The 6,569-nt window shown below is 35.2% G+C and overlaps 1 pseudogene; it reads right to left on the bottom strand.

Moving 5' to 3' along the window:
* Positions 1-5,348: 5,348 nt before the first annotated feature.
* Positions 5,349-5,519, bottom strand: LOC108533016 (40S ribosomal protein S29 pseudogene; annotated as a pseudogene).
* Positions 5,520-6,569: the final 1,050 nt, after the last annotated feature.

Genomic DNA, 6,569 nt, shown 5'->3' on the forward strand with positions numbered 1-6,569 from the left:
AAAGTGCTAGGATTACAGGCATGAGCCACCATACCCAGCCTATTATGTCTATTCTTATGCAAGTGCCACATTGTTTTGGTTACTGTAGCTTTGTAATAAGTTTTGAAATTGAGAAGTGTGAAACCTGTAACTTTACTCTTCTTTTGCAAGTTTGTTTTGGCTATGCAGAGTCCCATGAAATTCCATATGAATTTGAGGCATGGTTTTTTTTCATTTCTGTAACAACAAAACAAAAGTCTGTTTGATTTTGATAGAGCTTGCATTGAATTTGTAGATTGCTTTTAAGAGTATTGACATCTTAACAATATTGTCTTTCTTTCCATGAACATGGAATGTCTTTCCATTTATTTAGATCTTCTTTAATTTCTTTAAGCTATGTTTCATAATTTTCAGTGTACACGTTTTTCACTTCCTTGGTTGAATTTATTCCTAAGTATTTTATTCTTTTAGATGCTATTTTATATAAAATTGTTTCCTCAATTCCTTTTTGAATTGTTTATTGCTGGTGGACAGAAACAAGTGATCCTTATGGGTTGAGCTTATGCCTAGATATTTATGTGTTTTCTACTTATATGACCATATTAGCTGTGAACAGAAACAGTTTTACATCTTCCTTCCCAAGTTGAATGTATTTTATTTCTTTTTCTTGTCTAATTATCTGGCTAGAACTTCCAGTACAATGCTGAATAGCAGTGGTAAAAGTGAGCATCTTTATCTTGTTTCTGATCTTACAGAGAAAGCTTTTAGTCTTTCACCATTGAGTATGATGCTATCTGTGGGTTTTTAATAAATGTCATTTAAAATATTAACAAATTTTCTTCTCTTCTTAGTTTTCTGAGTGTTTTTATAGTGAAAGGATACTGGATTTTCTCAGATTACTTTTCTATATGAACTGAGATCGTCATGCATTTTTTTTTCCTTTTTGCTGTCCATATGATATATTACACTGATCATTTTTCTTATGTTGAACCACCCTTGCATTCCTCGGATAAATCCCACTTATGCATAGTGTATAATCCTTTTAATATGCTGTTAGGTTCACTTTGCTATTATTTTATTTATGCTTTCTCATCTATATTAATAGTGTATATTGGTCTATAACTTTCATGTCATTTGATGTCTTTATTTGACTTTAGTGTCAGGGTAATACTGTTTTCATAGAATCAAGTAGGAAGTGCTACCTCCTCATCTACGTTTTGGAAGCATTTTCAAATGATTGGTATTAATTCATTCCTCTTTGGTAGAACTCACAAGTGAAGCCAACAGGTCCTAGGATTTCTTTGTTGGGAGGTTTTTTATTACCTATTCAAACTCTTGTTATAAGTCTGTCCAGAATTTAAATTTTTTCTTGAGTCACATTTTGTAATTTTGTATGTTTCTAGGAATTTTTCCCTTTCAGCTAAGTTATCTAATTTGTATACAGTTGTGCATAGTACTCTTTTGTTTCTTTTTTATTAAGGTCAGTAATAATGTCCCCACTCTCATTTTCTATTTTAGTTGTGCCCTCTCTCTCTCGCTCTCTCTCGCTCTCTCTCTCTCTCTCTGTCTCCCTCTCCTCTCTCCCTCCCGCCTCTCTCATCTTGCTAGAGGTTTGTTGTTCTATTGTTCTTTCAAAGAACCAACAGTTGATTTCATTGATCATTTATATTGCCTTTTATTCTCTCTCTCTCACTCTCTCTTTAAGTAGAGATGGGGTTTCACCATGTTGGCCAGGCTGGTCTTGAATTCCTGGCCTCAAGTGATCCACCCACCTTGACCTCCCAAAGTGCTGGGATTACAGGAGTGAGCCACCCCACCCAGCCTATTCCCTATTTCTATAATCTGTGCTTGAATATTCAGTATTTCTTTTCTTCTGCTAGCTTTGATTTTAGTTTGTTTTTCTAGTCCCTCAAAGTGTAAAGTTAGGTTATGGATTTTTTTATCTTCCTTCTTTATTAATGGGAAGTTTCCTCTGAGTGCTGCTTTTGCTGCATCCCATAATTTTTGTATGCTTTGTTTTCTTTTACTTAGGTTATGGATTTGAGATTTTTCTTCTTTTTTAATGGGAATTTTAAGTTTCCCTCTGAGCACTGCTTTTGATGCATCCCATAATTTTTGTGTGTTTTGTTTTTCTTTGCATTTATCTCTAAGTATGTTTTAATTTTCTCAGTGATTTATTATTTGATCCATTGGTTATTTAAAAGTGTATTGTTCAATTTCCACATGTCTATGAAGTTTCCAATATTCCTTCTGTTATTGATTTCTATCTTTATGCCATTGTTGTCTGAAAAGACACTTTGTGTGGTTTTAATTTTTTAAAATTTGTTGAGACTCATTTTGTGGCCTTACATATGGTCTCTTCTGGAAAATGTTCCATGCACACTTGAGATGAATGTATATTCTTCTGTTTGGAAGTGGAAGGTTCTATATTTATCTGTAGGTCTAATTAGCTCATTATGTTGTTCAAGCCCTCTGTTTTCCTACTGCTCTTCTGTCTAGATGTTCTATCCACAATTGAAAATGGTAGAAGTTTCCAACTCTCATTTTAGAACAATCTATTTATCCCTTTGAGTCTGTCAGTGTTTACTTCCTATATTTTGGGGCTTTTTTGTTTGGTTCATATATGTTTATAATTGTTAGGCTTTTTAATGAATTTTGCCTTTTGTTGATATATAATACTCTTTTTTGTCCCTTGTAGAAGTTTCTGACTTTAAGCTTATTTTGTCTAATACTAATATAGACATTCACCTCTCTTTGGGTTACTATTTGAATAAAATATCTTCTTCCATCTTTTCATTTTCAGCCTACTTATGTCTTTAGAACTAAAGTGAATCTCTTGTAGATAGCATATAGCTAGATCATGTTTTTCAAACTACCCTGACAATCTCTTTTGACCAGATAGTTTAATCCATTTAAAATTAAAGTCATTGATGATTAGGAAGGACTTACTTCGGCTGGGCATGGTGGTTCATGCCTGTAATCCCAGCACTTTGGGAGGCCAAGGTAGGCAGATCATGAGGTCAGGAGTTCGAGACCAGCCTGACCAACATGGTGAAACCCCGTTTCTATTAAAAAACACAAAAACTAGCCAGGCACAGTGGCACATGCCTATAATCCCAGCTACTCGGGACTGAGGCAGAAGAATTACTTGAACCTGGGTGGCGGAGGTTGCAGTGAGCTGAGATCGCGCCACTGCATTCCAGCCTGGGTGATAAAGTGAGACTCCATCTCAAAGAAAAAAAAAGGAAGGACTTACTTCTACCATTTTCTATTTGTTTTCTGTATGTCTCATGTATTTTTTGCCTCTCATTTTCTATATTACTGCTTATTTTGTGTTTGGTTGATTTTTTTGTGAAATGTTTTGAATCTATTCTTATTTCCTTCTGTGTGATTTTAAATATTTTCTTTGTGATTTCCATTATGACTATATTTAACAACCTAAATTTGTAACAGTGTAGTTGAATTTATAGCAACTTAACTTTAATAGCATACAAATACTCTCCTCCTATACATGTCATTGTCACAAATTACATTTATATATTATGTGCCCAAGAATGTAGATTTTTAATTAGTTTCTATGCATTTGTGTTTTAAAGCATATAGGAACTGAAAACTGGATTTACAAACTAATAATATGGAAATAGTGGCTTTTATATTTGCCTGTGTATTTATCTTTACTGGAGATTTTTATCTCTTTATATGCATATCTAGTTTGTTTGTTTGTTTGTTTGTTTGTTTGTTTGTTTTTAAACAGAGTTTCACTCTTGTTGCCCAGGCTGGAGTACAATGGCATGATCTCGGCTCATTGCAACCTCTACCTCCCAGGTTCAAGCAATTCTCCTGCCTCAGCCTCCCAAGTAGCTGGGATTACAGGCATGCACCACCATGCCTGGCTAAGTTTGCATTTTTAGTAGTGATGGGGTTTCTTCATGTTGGTCAGGCTGGTCTCGAACTCCTGACCTCAGGTGATCTGCCCACCTTGGCCTCCCAAAGTGCCGGGATTACAGGAATGAGCCACCGCACCCAGCCCTATATGCATTTTTGATGAATGCCTAGTGTTCTTTCTTTTCAATCCATAGGAATCCCCTTGGCTTTTTTTGCAGGACAGGCCTACTGGTTAAAAAAAAAAAAAAAAAAAAAAAAAAAACTTCAGCTTTATCTTTTTATCTGGGAAAGTCTTAATTTCTCTTTTGTTGTTTATGGAAAGTTTTACTGTATTTAGAATTCTCAATTGACAGATTTTTTTTTTCTTTCAGCACTTTGAATATATCATTCCACTCCCTTTGGTATCCATGGTTTCTGATGAGAAATTGGATGTTAATTTTGTTGACGATTCCTGGCATAGGATAAGTCACTTCTCTCCTGCTGCTTTCAAGACTCTTTGACTTTCAACAGTTTAATATGTCTCAGTGTGAGTCCCTTGGAGTTTTCCTACTACAAGTTTTCCTTGCAGTTTGTTGAGCTTTTATAATATATAGATGCATGTCTTTCAGCAGACTTGGGAAGTTTTTGGCCATTATTTCTTTAAATATCCTTTCTGCTCCTTTATTTTTGTCATCTCTTTCTAGGACTTCGTTAAAATATATATCTATATACACACACACATGACTGTTGGTGTTCCACATATTCCTTAGGTTCTGTTCATGTTTCTTCATTCTTTTTTTCTCCTCATACTTGATAGCTTCAATTATTCTATCTTCAAGTTCACTGATACCTGTGTCTGTCTACTAAAATCTGCTGTTGAACACTTCTAGATTATTTTTAATTTCAGTTATTGTACTTTTTACCTTCAGAATATCTGATTGGTTCTTTTTAATAATGTCTTTTTAGATATTCTAAGTTTTAATATTTCATTTATTTATTTCCTTTATTCTTTGTTCATGTTTTTTTGTTGTCGTTGTTGTTGTCTGAGTCTGTTTAAGCCAGTTCTTTAAAACCTTTGCCAAGTATGTTGAATGTCTGGTCTTCCTCAGAAATGGTTTCTTTTAATTTATTTTATTCTTTTGAATAAACCATACTTTCCTATTTCTTTGCATACCTTGTGATTTCTTATGCAGAAAGCTGAATATTTGAATATTATAGTATGATAGCTCTGGAAATGAGATCCTCTTTCTTCCTCAGGGTTTACTGTTTTTTCTTAATTGTTGAAGTCTATAGTCATCCTTTTAATGACTTTTGCAAATGATTTTTGCAAAGACTATTTGTTTTCATGTGTGGTCCCTAAAATCTCTGCTCCTTAGCTTATGATCAACTTGTGTTTTTGATGGATATTTTCTCTCTTTTTTTTTAAATGTTTATTTTATGTACAAAGAACTATCATGGTTTTTCATTGAGTAGATGCCTTGGATAATCCTTTGAAGGAAGATCATTTAATCCGAATTAATGAAACTGATATCCTTTGCGTACTGACAGAAACACTGGCAGCACATATTGAGGCCATATTTCCGGATCAGACCATGCAGGTTTGAACAGACGCAACAAGAGCAAGAACCCTGGTCGAATTTTTGCAGGTGGCTTCAGTACTGCTGCTGGTGACCCATCTTGCTTTCAGGAGTGCAATGAGGTAAAAGCAATGGATATTTTCTTGAGTGCGAGGAGCAGTTTTTTAATTGCCTTTTTTTAAATTTAGCATTCATTTTGTTGCTGGGAATTTTTTACTGTTTTGTAAAGTTCTGACAAAGTTGGTTCTGACCAGTTTTGCTTGTTTTGCAATGTTTCTATGAGGATACAAATGCTTATAGCTATCTATGTCACCATTTTACTGACATCGAGTTAACCGTTTCTTTTGAAGAACAGGTCTATAGTAATTTAATAGAGTTCTAGTACAGCCAATGTCAAGCATCTGAAGACCTACTATTTTAATTGAACTCCAATTGTGGGAAGTAGGAGAAGCTGAAATTGTTTAATTTGCTTTGTGCAAGACACTCCACTAATCAACTCTCTTAGTCTTTGCTTCTGAAAATATAGAAGGAAGCGAAGATATGTACAAGGGCCTGGGAGTTCATGGAACATAGGATAAATTCAGTGATGTTAGCCTTTAATATTTTTATTATCATCCTTGATTATCACCTCACTCCTGAATCTGTCACTACTCATCCACCCCATTTCTCTGATGCGAGAGTAACAGGAGGTAACACAAAGGCAAGATAATTAAGACTCAGGTTTAGTAGCACACAGAACTGCAATCAAACCTTATTCTTTTTTTTTTTTTTTCTTTTGAGACAGAGTTTCACTCTTGTCACCCAGGCTAGAGTGCAATGGCATGATCTTGGCTTACTGCAACCTCTGCCTCCCCCGGTTCAAGCGATTCTCCTGCCTCAGCCTCCTGAGTAGCTGGGATTACAGACGTGCACCACCAAGCCCGGCTAATTTTGTATTTTAGTAGAGATGGGGTTTCACCATGTTGGCCAGGCTGGTCTTGAACTCCTGACCTCAGGTGATCCACCTGCCTTGGCCTCCCAAAGTTCTGGAATTATAGGTGTGAGCCACCGTACCTGGCAGTCAAGTCCTATTCTTTCACTAACTTACTCTGTGACCCTGATTAGGATACCAAGTTCTCCATTCTCAGTTTTCTATTTAAAAAGTGGAAA

Source organism: Rhinopithecus bieti, unplaced genomic scaffold, assembly GCF_001698545.2.
Source record: "Rhinopithecus bieti isolate Rb0 unplaced genomic scaffold, ASM169854v2 scaffold_10223, whole genome shotgun sequence".
Classification (NCBI taxonomy): Eukaryota; Metazoa; Chordata; class Mammalia; order Primates; family Cercopithecidae; genus Rhinopithecus; species Rhinopithecus bieti.